The sequence below is a fragment of the Aquarana catesbeiana genome, linkage group LG01, assembly GCF_042186555.1.
Source record: "Aquarana catesbeiana isolate 2022-GZ linkage group LG01, ASM4218655v1, whole genome shotgun sequence".
NCBI classification, from domain to species: Eukaryota; Metazoa; Chordata; class Amphibia; order Anura; family Ranidae; genus Aquarana; species Aquarana catesbeiana.
Window position 1 is genome coordinate 369216362 of NC_133324.1, and position 12351 is coordinate 369228712.

Consider the following 12351-nt stretch of genomic DNA (forward strand, 5'->3'; position numbering starts at 1 on the left):
AAATTGGGGGTCGTTCCTTTGGTGGCAGCCAAATGATATGAGAAATCGACCGTCTTTGACGTGCATAGGCCTCCACTTGCATCCAAATTGGATAAGGCTGAGTAGAGTGAGATCTGGCTAGCTGGGCCAACTGTGCCACGTAATAATATTTTTGCAAATCTGGAGTCCCCAACCCCCCTTTCTTTTTGGGAGTAAGTAGTGTACCCTTGTTCACCCTAGGTCTCTTATACCCCCAGATGAAGGATACCAGTTTTGTCTGAAATGCTATCAACTCTGAGCGAACCAGTGAAACTGGTAGCGTGTGGAAAAAAATACAATACTTTTGGAAGAATATTCATCTTCACAGAATGCAGTCTGCCAAACCATAATGGTGGATGAAGCAGCCACCTGGCTAAGTTGGCCGTTAGTCGTTTAAATAGTGCAGGATCATTTTGGGAGTATAGAGTATGCAAGGATGGAGTGAGGTTAATACCTAAATATGGGAGGGTCGCTGAGTGCCATATAAAATTGTAGGATTGTTTAAGGGTTGAGAGTGTGGCTTCCTCTAGAGAGATATTCATGGCCTGTGATTTGTCATGATTTATGTTAAGACCCGCGATGACAGAGAATGGTTTAAGTATAGCGTATAAGTTGGGGAGAGTGGTGATCCGGGACGAGACTATCATCAAAATGTAGTCTGCAAAAAGGGCACATTTATGTTCACCATTACCGCATTCTATACCTCGGATGTCGATAGACGAACAAATTTTTATTGCTAGCGGCTCTAGGCCAAGACGAAAAGTAGCGGGAACAGCGGACAGCCCAAGCCATTTTTTTCAATCAACCTGCTAGCTGAACGGGAAAAAAAAAAAAAAAAAACAGTATCATCTATGGGCTTCCTAAGTGTATGTCAAACCAAAACTTTTTTTAGTTTTTGAGGTTTTTTAGGGGGGGGGGGGGATAAGAACCTTTGTTGGGTTTTTACGGTTATCCAGGACTCTGTTAGAGAGGCTCTTTTACTGTCACGGTTTCACCAAAACAGGAAGTGAGGAAAAAAAATCTCCAACAACAACAAAGACAGAAATATTATTTTTTTTTGTTAAGTAGAACAGAGGAAGGCTAGATTGTATTGAAAAGAGAAAGGAGTTTGGGACTCTTAATGAGGTGCATAGTGTACAGTCAGTAATTGAAAATTACATTAAAACACATTTGTAATTAATATATGTACACAATACAATGGGATATAGTATAGGTCAACAATAGACAATAATGTTGAGAGCAAAATATATGTTGCTCTTAACCCAATATCTATATATATTCAGTGTGTTATGATACAGCCAAATCATGATGAATATGTTTAAATTACTCAAATGATTAATTGTAATCATGAATATATACCTTAGATTACGAGCATAATTCGTTCCAGAAGAATGCTTGTAATCCAAAGCATGCGTATATCAAAGTGAGTTTCCCCATAGGACTCAATGGAAAGTCAGATAATTAGTTTCAGGATCACTGGCTAGTGTATGCAGTACCGTATGTGGCCAGAGGTGGGAGGGGCGCTGGAGACACTCGGAGACATTTGGAAACCACTCGGAGATGCTCAGAGGCACTTAGAGACACTCGGTGACCCTCGGGAACGGAGTGTTTCCGAGTGTCTCCGAGCGTCACCACACCTCTGGCCACATGCAGTACTGCACACCCCAGAAGTTTGAATCCTGCTCGTCTTGCCAGACAACGCTGGCAAACCAAATCAGGATATTTTTAAAAAATAGCTCATATTGCAAAATGCTCGTAAACCGCGTTACTCTGAGGTATTACTGTATACAATGGATATAAAAAGTCTACACCCTCCTGTTAAAATGTCAAGTTTCTGTGATGTAAAAAAATGAGACAAAGATACATAATTTCAGAACTTTTTCCACCTTAAGCCTAGGTTCACACTACTGCGATGCGATGTACTGCAATTTTGATCCGTTTTTTTGTCCTGTGTGAGGTGCGAATTTGTCTTGCGTTTTGAGGTAGAGAGGTGCGAATTTACCGCGATTTTACCGCAAATTTACCACGAATTTCAGGAGGCAGACAGCGAACAATTCGCAGAGATGTGAACTATGTGCTGCGAGATTACTGCAAGTTCACTTGAATCCTATGAAGATAAAATTCGCACTGCACCATAGGAATTTGCATCGCACCCACAGTCAACACTCACAAGACCCTTTTTTTCTCGCACCAAATTTGCAACGCATAGATGTGAACCATAGCCACGGAATACTATGCTTTTTACATGACCTGTGAATCTGTGTGTTCCTAAACGCATCAAACCTGCTGTAATTTCGCATCAGTGCGAACCCAGGCATAATGTGACCTATAAACTGTACAACTCAGTTGAACAACAAACTGAAATTTTTTAAGTGGAGGGAAGTAAAAATAAAAAAATAAAATAATATGGTTTCAGAAGTGTGCACACTCTTAAACTAATACTTTGTTGAAGCACCTGTTGATTTTATTACAGCACTCAGTCTTTTTGGGTATGAGTCTATCAGTATGGCACATCTTTACTTGACAATATTTGCCCACTCTTCTTTGCAAAAACACTCCAAATCTGTCAGATTGTGAGGGCATCTCCTGTGCACAGCCCTCTTCAGATCACCCCACAGATTTCCAAAAAGGTTTTGTGCCAATATTGACTGCTATTTGGAACTGTTCATAATTCCCTCTACCTTGACTAGGCCTCTGTTCCAGCTGAAGAAAAACAGCCCCAAAGCATGATGCTGCCACCACCATGCTTCACTGTAGGTACGTTGTTCTTTTGGTGATGTGAGGTGTTGATTTTGCGCCAAACATATCTTTTAGAATTTTGGCCAAAAAGTTCAACCTTGGTTTCATCAGACCATAACACATGCTTTTGGGAGACTTCGGATGTGTTTTAGCAAAAATTTAGCCGTGCTTGGATGTTTTTCTTCGTAAGAAAAGACTTCTGTCTTGCCACTCTACCCCATAGCCCAGACATATGAAGAACACGGGAGATTGTTGTCACATGTATCACACAGCCAGTACTTGCCAGATATTCCTGCAGCTCCTTTAATGTAGGCCTCTTGGCAGCCTCCCTGACCAGTTTTCTTCTCGTCTTTTCATCAATTTTGGAGGGACGTCCAGTTCTTGGTAATGTCACTGTTGTGCCATTTTTTCTCCACTTGATGATGACTGTCTTCACTGTGTTCCATGGTATATCTAATGCCTTCAAAATTCTTTTGTACCCTTCTCCTGACTGATACCTTTTAACAATGAGATCCTTCTGATGCTTTGGAAGCTCTCTGCGGACCATGGCTTTTGCTGTAGGATGTGACTAAGAAAATGTCAGGAAAGACCTACTATAACAAAAACATATAAAACTATAGTGCAGCGCATATATATATATATATATATATATATATATATATATATATATATATATATATATATATATATATATATATGCAAATGTAGTTCATATTACAGAAACATATGAAAATAAAGTTCCACACAAGCACCGATATTAAAGTGTCCAAAATAGTGCTGTAATGAACAATCATGCAGGTGACTCCGTCAAAAAACCTACACCTCTTGAGACACTAGCAGCTCACCTCCCAACACGGACCCTTGGAGAGATAGGGTCACAAACGCTTTCCCCTATCGGGTTGTATATGGAAAACAACAGCAGGCTGAGCTGATAGGAACGAATCACACTCTCTCTGCGCTCCAGACTCCTCCAATTGATATGGACAATATCTCCGGTGACACAATGGATATGCAAATAAAAAGATATATCGTGCTCTCTGCAAGTATGGGCTTTATTGATAAAAAAAGGAATAAAACTTACAAATAGGGCACTGTAACTCAGTGTCAAGTATACAGGCATGTGTAAAGTGGATCAGAAATGGCCGCAGGTGACGTAACGTGATTCCCTTCCGTCCTTACGCATTACGTCCCCAAGGGTCTCCACTCTCCCAAGAGTCCCCAGGAAGTGTCCACGTACAACGGAATGATATAGATATCCGCAACAAAAAGCTTGTCAGCACAAAACTCATATATAAAATCTATAACCGAATGGAAAATTCTCCATGCCACAAGTGACATGGACTGTAATCAATTAAAAAAAAAAAATTATATATATAATATTTAAAATCATGTGACATCATTCCATGGCCATCGTTAACAATAAACCATAAACAATCTAATACGATATTTGGCGATCAGATATAAAACAGTTAATATCAAAATTGACATTTAAGCCAGTAGGTACTACAACTTTGTCTCGTGTATCCAATAGGAATCCTTGCAGCCAAGTTGGCAAATAAAATTCCCCCCCTCCAGTTTTAGGGACCCTCAATACCTCAAAATATAACACCCAGGGGATTTTGATTATAATGCAGTTTAAAATGTCTTGAGACATTATGGGTCTTTAAACCTTTTTTAACCACTTAAGGACCGGAACGACAATTTAAAAAAAAAAAACAATATTTTTACTTTTTACACTTTTGGTACGTTTCTACTGTTCTTTTTTGCATTTTTGCACACACGATTTTGCGTTTTGCATTTGTTATGGCTAATTTGTGTTGGGCAGATTAAAAAACGCAAATTGCTGCAGAAACGCACTACATGCTTTTCTGCAGCTTCTCCATTGAAGTCTATTAAACCAAAAAAGCACAGTTTTCGTTAAAAAAAAAGGAGTACTTGACCCTTTCCAAATATGCAGTGGCTGAAAAAAGCATAGATGTGAACGTGTCCCAAAGGAACCATGTTAAATGAACTGTAGTGCACTTCTGCAAAAAGCACCAAAAAACACATAGGTGTGAACTAGGCCTAATGCCGCGTACACACGAGCGTACTTTTTGACCGGACTGGTCCGACGGACTATCCGACGGACTTTTGACGGACTTCCAACGGACTTTCCGAATGAACGGACTTGCCTACACACAATCACACCAAAGTCCGACGGATTTGTACGTGATGACGTACACCGGACTAAAATAAATAAGTTAATACCCAGTAGCCAATAGCTGCCCTAGCGTCAGTTTTTGTCCGTCGGACTAGCATACAGACGAGCGGACTTTTCGATAGGAACTGGGTCCGGCGGAGTTCCGACGTAAAGATTTGAAACATGTTCCAAATCTAAAGTCCGTCAGATTTTCAATCGAAAAAGTCCACTGCAGGTCCGATGAAGCCCACACACGGTCAGATTGTCCGCTGGACTCGGTCCGTCAGACCAGTCCGGTCGAAAATTCCGCTCGTGTGCACGTGGCATAAGACGTTTAGTATAAGGGGTTAATTTATTCTGTGAAACAGTGAACTTATATCATATATATATATATATATATATATATATATATATATATATATATATATATATATATATATATATATATATATATATATATATATATATATATATATATATATACATACATACATATACACACACACACACACACACACACACACACACACACACACACACACACATACATATATATACTTGTCAGTGTCATTGCAGCCTTGCCCCAGTGTCCATTGCAGCCTTGTCAGTGCAGCTTTGCCCCAGTGCAGAATTGTCAGTGCAGCTTTGCCTAAGTGCAGCATTGCCCCAGTGCAGCCTTGTCAGTGCAGCATTGCCCCAGTGCAGCCTTGTCAGTGCAGCCTTGCCCCCCAGTGGTCAGTGCAGCCTTGCCCCCCAGTGGTCAGTGCAGCCTCGCCCCCCAGTGGTCAGTGCAGCCTCGCCCCCCAGTGGTCAGTGCAGCCTCGCCCCCCAGTGGTCAGTGCAGCCTCGCCCCCCAGTGGTCAGTGCAGCCTCGCCCCCCAGTGGTCAGTGCAGCCTCGCCCCCCCAGTGGTCAGTGCAGCCTCGCCCCCCCAGTGGTCAGTGCAGCCTCGCCCCCCCAGTGGTCAGTGCAGCCTCGCCCCCCCAGTGGTCAGTGCAGCCTCGCCCCCCCAGTGGTCAGTGCAGCCTCGCCCCCCCAGTGGTCAGTGCAGCCTCGCCCCCCCAGTGGTCAGTGCAGCCTCGCCCCCCAGTGGTCAGTGCAGCCTCGCCCCCCAGTGTCCATTACAGCCTTGGACAGATCGCCCCCGACATACACAAATCGTGTAGTTTTAAATATGGCGCCGCGGAGTTCAGAGGGACTCGGCGGAGCTGAACGAGCGCTGCCGAGAACACAGTGACTGGGCGGAGCCAAGATACACATAGCCGAGGGCAGCTCTTCTCGGCGCCGTTCACAGTCACGCCCAGTTCCTATGATGGACATAGCACAGGTCCAATGGCGGGACTGGGCGTGACTGTGAACGGCGCCGAGAAGAGCCGAAAACCCTCGGCTATGTGTATCTCGGCTCCGCCCAGTCACTGTGTTCTCGGCGGCGCTCGTTCAGCTCCGCGGCGCCATATTTAAAACTACACGCTATGTGAATGTTGGCGGCGATCGTGGCGATCGCTCCGATAGATCACAAAATAGCAGGGATCGGCGTATAACACGCACCCACGATTTTCCCCTGATTTTAAGGGGGAAAAAGTGCGTGTTATACGCCGATAAATACGGTATATATATATATATATATAATACACCCAGAAGTCCAGAAGTATGTTATATGGGCATTATAACTAGGAGTCAGACATGAAGCTATATAAATGGTGGAGGGGAGATAGAAATCTTTTATAGTCATGCATACAAATAGAGCTTTCTTCTGGTGGTATTTGATCACCTGCGGTTTTTATTTTTTGCGCTATAAACAAAAAAAAAAGCGACAATTTAAAAAAAAAAAAAAAAAATTTTTTTTTACTTTTTGCTGTAATAAATATCCAAAAAATGTTTTTAAAAAACAAATTTCTTCATCAGTTTAGGCCAATATATATTCTTCTACAAAAAAAAATAAAAAATCGCAATAAGCGTATATTGATTGGTTTGGGCAAAAGTTATAGCGTCTGCAAACTATGGGAAAGATTTATGGCATATTTATTATTATTTTTTTACTAGTAATGGTGGCGATCTGCTATTTTTAGCAGTACTGCGACATTGCCGCGGACAGATCGGACACTTTTGACACATTTTTGGGACCACTGACATTTATCCAGCAATCAGTGCTATAAAAATTCACAGATTACTGTGTAAATGTCACTGGTAGAGAAGGGGTTCACACTAGGGGGCGATCAAGGGGTTAAATGTGTGTTCCCTCAGTGTGTTCTAACTGTATGGGGATAGGACTGACTGGGGGAGGAGACCTATCATTGTTCCTACTTAGTAGGAACAAGCGATAGGTCTCCTCTCCCCTGACAGAACAGGGATTTGTGTGTTTACAGCCACACGCGCCGGGTCCCCCACATACGGGCCCTCTGGCGGCTCTTAAAGGGGATGACGAACCCGTATGGGGTTTTGCACAGCCGCGCCATTCTGCCGCAGTTTATCTGTGTGAGGCAGTTGGAAAGCGGTTAAAGTAGTACTAAAAGCTAAGACCCCCCCCCCCCCCCCCAAGTATATAATAATTTTAAATACAATGCACAATACTGGTAAAATTTTGCTTTTAATGTAATTGTAATGCCTTCTATTACCTCTAGTCTATCAGCCTCCACCTTGTCTGGGTTCAGATGCTGATCTTCCTTGCACAGAGTCTTTAAAGCGGAGTTGCGCTTAAAAAAAAAAAAAAAAAAAAAAAATGAATGAATGAATGAATTAATTAAAAGTCAGCAGCTACAAATACTGCAGCTGCTGACTTTAAATAGTTGGACACTTACCTGTCCCAGGGTCCAGCGATGTGGGGAAACAAAGCCCTGCTCGTCTCCCCCTCTCTGCGGCACCGACATTGTCACTGTGGGTGCCCGGAATGCGTGATCCGCACGGCACGCTGTGACTGGCCGGGCAATCATCTGGGACCTGTGACGTGTCCCAGATGATTGCCGAAAGGGAGGGGGGAGAGGTGATCTTCCCTCCGGAGCCGCGGTGCCCCAGGAGGAAGTGAAAGCTGGAACCCTCTAAAAATAGGGTTTCCGCTCCCCCCCCCCCAATGTGTCATGTCAGGGGTCACCTTCCCTTAAAGCAGAATTTCTATTTTCGGGGGAACTCCGCTTTAAAGTAATTTTTTTTTAAACAACAAAAATTTTATACTTACCTTATACTTTTGCACAGAGAAGCCCCGAACCTCCTCTTCTGGGGTCCTCCATTGATGCTTCTGGCTCCTCCTGCCTTCAAAATGCCCCAATAACAAGCTGCAAATTTTAGTATAGAGTGCCCCTATAGCAAGGTAAAAAACTTCTGACTTTAGAACCATTCACTTCCTGCCCAGGACTACATGTCCCATGAGGTATTGCTCCTCACACATTCACAAAAGTTCTCAGGCACTTACTTACATGTGTGGATGGCATACTGAGCTGTATGTATGCTGCACTGTATTTCCTGACATGTAAACAAAAAAAATGCATTCTGTATGCAAGCCAACTAATCAGTTGGCCGATGAATCGATTATAAAAATAGCTGACAACTATTTTCATAATTGATTAGTTGTCGATTAATCAATTAGTTGTTTCGGCCCTAAATTTGATATTTTGACCCCGAGTGTTCAGCAGCTTTAGGTCTTAGGGCCGGTTCCCACTGGTGCGATGTCCGACATCGCATGTGATTCACACCGCACTGCAAATCACATGCTATCTCTGTGCGATGCAATTTCAGCCATACAGATAATATGGCTGAACTTGCATCGCATTCGGACCAAACTTGCACAGGACCCTTTTTTTGGTCCGCAGCAGAATCTGATCGCAAGGGTATTCACACCCATGCGATCCAATTCCTGTCCGAATTTAAAGTTTGCACTGCGATTTGTGATTTGGAAGTGTTATTAACTTTCAATTGACACTCCCAGCAGTTCGCATAGGGCAGTGTGAACTGCCGCTTGGAGACATGCGATGTGGGAACTCGCAGTGGATTTGCAGGGTTCCTGCATTGCTGCAGTGTGAACCGAGCCTTATAGAGTTATAATTGTGTTGATTGACATCCATATACAAGACCTAATAGAACAGCTGAACTTTATTTGGGGTTAATCGGAGGCACTTTAACTGCTTCCGGATCAGCCTCTGCAGTTTTACTGCGGTAGGTTGGCTCCCCTGCGCGAAACCACATTACTGTACGTGGGCTCGCAGTGTCTGGATAGCAGGCACGTATGCCCGCTGCACAGTGGGGGGTGCCGATGCTCGTAGCCGACGGCTGCGATGGATGCCAGCCACGAGCGATCATGACCAGAAGACACAGAACAGGGACGAGTGTGTGTAAACACACACTTCCCTGTTCTGTTCCGACAGGAGTGAAAGCTAGGAATCACGATCTGTCACTTCCTGTAGTTAGTCCCTCCCCCTTCAGTTAGAAGCACCTCCCAGGAAACACAGTTAACCCCTTCACCGCCAGTGACATTTTTACAGTAATCAATGCATTTTTAATCGCACCAATCGCTGTATTAATGCCAATGGTTCCAAAAATGTGTCAAAATTGTCCGATGTGTCCGCCGTAATGTCGCAGTCACGATAAAAATCGCAGATCGCTGCCATTACCAGTAAAAAAGATAATAATAAAAATGCTATACTGTAAATCTATCCCCTATTTTGTAGATGCTATAACTTTTGTGCAAACCAATCAATATACGCTCATTGAGATTTTTTGCTTTCCAAAAATATGTAGAAGAATACATATCGGCCTAAACTGAGGAAAAAAATATTTTTTTAATATATTTTTGGGGGATATTTATTATAGCAAAAGTAAAAAATAATGTGTTTTTTTTTTTTCAAAATTGTCGCTCTTTTTTTGTTTATAGCGCAAAAAATAAAAACTGCAGAGGCGATCAAATACCACCAAAAGAAATCTCTATTTGTGGGAAAAAAAGGACGTCAATTTTGTTTGGGTACAAAGCCGCACGACCACGCAATTGTCAGTTAAAGCGACACACTGCCGAATCGCAAAAAGATTTCAGTTTGTTTTTCAATTGCGTTGTACAGTTTATAGGTCACATTAAAAAGGTGGGAAAAGTTCTGAAATTATTTATCTTGGTCTCATTTGGTCTCAAACTCCTTTCTCTTTTCAATTAGACCTAGGGATGGAAGAACTTAGTTGTTATACTATGTGCCTCATTTAAAGTCCCAAACCTTCCCTCCTCTTCAATACTAGATTGTATTGCTATGTGTGATCGATCATACTACACCTTTTCCATCACTTCTCTGCTGAAACTGTTGTTCCTGTTACAGTACCCAATTTGAAATCTCTCCAACGGAGCTCTAATTAGTAATAAAAGCCTAGCAGGGGTTCTAATCCTTCCTTATGCTTTAATATGAAAGTAGTTAGTACAATATGATGTACAAATGAATTCATTTCTAGTTCCATAGCCCTTTTCTCCCTAGGAACGCAATATGCTTCATCTGTTGGTGAGGCAGCCATCTTGGGCACCCTTTGTAGAATATCATACTAGGGCCAATTTTAGACAGGAGCCAATTAACCTATCAGCATATCTTCGGAGTGTGGTACCCCAAGGAAACCTATGCAAGCACAGTGAAAATATGCTTATAATGTCCTGAATAGGGCTGGAAACAAGAGCCCCAGCGCTGCAATGCAAACATGCTAACCAATAATAGAAAAAACAGATTCTGCATTCATGGGTATCCATTTTCACCTCTGGTTGAATTGCTGTGTTTTCTTTGAATTAATGTTTACCTAAAATAATACACAGGAGTAGACTTCTTTATGCTCATGTACCCCGAACAAGGTCAGAGTAAAGAGCAGACTAATCAAGCCTGTCATTGTACTCATCAACGACTATTTTGTTCAAAATACATTTTTGAGATGTCTATCTCTCATGAACACAATAGAAACTAAGTATAATAATTTTTTTTCAAAATAAGCAAAAACATTTTGCTACCAAGGTAATTGAAATGTAGCAGGGATATTTTGCAAGGCTAATTTAAAAGTGAAGTGCACTTTACACGCACTACAAAATCCTTTCAGTTTTACCAATTACACAGTAACGTAAGCAATGACCATGTTCAGGGTAAAGCACCATAAAGAAAATGATCAGGTATCCAATTACTATAGCCAAACAAGTGAAAAATGAATTCTACATGGACGAGAGCAAAGGGAGATGGTAGTTTAGTCCCCAGGATAAGAGAAGATGCATGTGTAATATGACAATTATATAAAGTAGATTTAGTATTTACAGAAACAACATTTACTATAATGCATGTGGACATATACAGGCAAGTGGCGACAGGCTCATATACACCTGGTAGGTTTTACAATATGTATCTCCCAGTTTGTGAGAAGGACCGCAGCTTATTAATGAGAACATGCAGAAAGCAGCACATTTTCCACTGCACGTCAATGCAACTAGTTGTCAATATTGACCCTATACTGACATTAGAAGGCATTTTTTCCATGCCTATGTACTTTGACTGTGCTGAAAAAATGCAGAAAAATGCACCCCCTTGCTAAAATCCTGCGCTTGCGAAATTCCCTCTTCTGTTTTAGGGTTGCCCTTTTTTAAAGAATACTTCTATGAATAATGAATTCTACTACTCAACAGTACATTAAAAAGAGGGTACAGCTATTAAAGTGGTTGTAAACCCTTTACAACCACTTTATACTGCAGGTAAGCCTATAATTAGGCTTACCTGTAGCTACACTGGATATCTCCTAAACCTGCACGGTTTTAGGAGATATCCCTGGATTTGCATGTGCCGACGTCATCGGCACATGCGCACTTAAGCAAACTGAAGCAAAGGCACGTACATGCTGTTGCTTCAGTTGTACTGTGCCGATCCAGCCAATCACAGCTCTGGAGCCGCAATACCCGTAAGTAACCCCCCGGAGAGATGTCGGCCCACAGATCGTTGAACGTGGATCGCTGCGGCATCTTCAAACTCAGGTAAGTAATTCATAATGAGCTAGTATGTTATGCATACTAGCTCATTATGCCTTTGTCTTGCAGGTTTTTTTTTTTTTTTTTTTAATTTTTTTAAAAGGGTTTACAACCACTTGCCAAGACCCTGAAACTGAGCTGCAGCACAGTCACCAAGACCATAAGGCAGGTTAACAGGACAGATTCCACTCAGAACAGGCCTCGCCATGCTTGACCAAAGATGTTGAGTGCTTGAAAAGTAAAGGCTGACTGACATTGTTTTAATTGCACAGGTCTTTTCAGTTCTCTTTCAGATCAGGGATGAGCTTGGGTTTTGTCTGAACTCAAGTTTGGAAGAAAACACAAGTTAGCTGTCAGTACCATCACAATCACCTGCAGTCGGGACGTTCCCAGCTCCACAGCTGCATGTAAGAAAAGAGTCTGGGGATGCTCATAACATCATTGCCCTAATGGGGCCACATGGC

At 42.3% G+C, this 12351-nt stretch overlaps 1 protein-coding gene across 2 annotated transcripts in view; it reads right to left on the reverse strand.

Annotated features, from left to right (window-relative positions):
* The window catches only part of AOPEP (aminopeptidase O (putative)), a 615981-nt gene that overhangs the window by 587674 nt on the left and 15956 nt on the right, over positions 1 to 12351 (reverse strand). Inside the window, exon 3 of one of the 2 annotated variants that reach the window (XM_073633224.1) lies at positions 7551 to 7628. The exons of the other annotated variant lie outside the window; for it this stretch is intronic. The gene's annotated coding sequence lies outside the window, so the exon portion shown is untranslated. The remainder of the gene's footprint in view (positions 1 to 7550; positions 7629 to 12351) is intronic. 2 annotated transcript variants of the gene reach the window in all.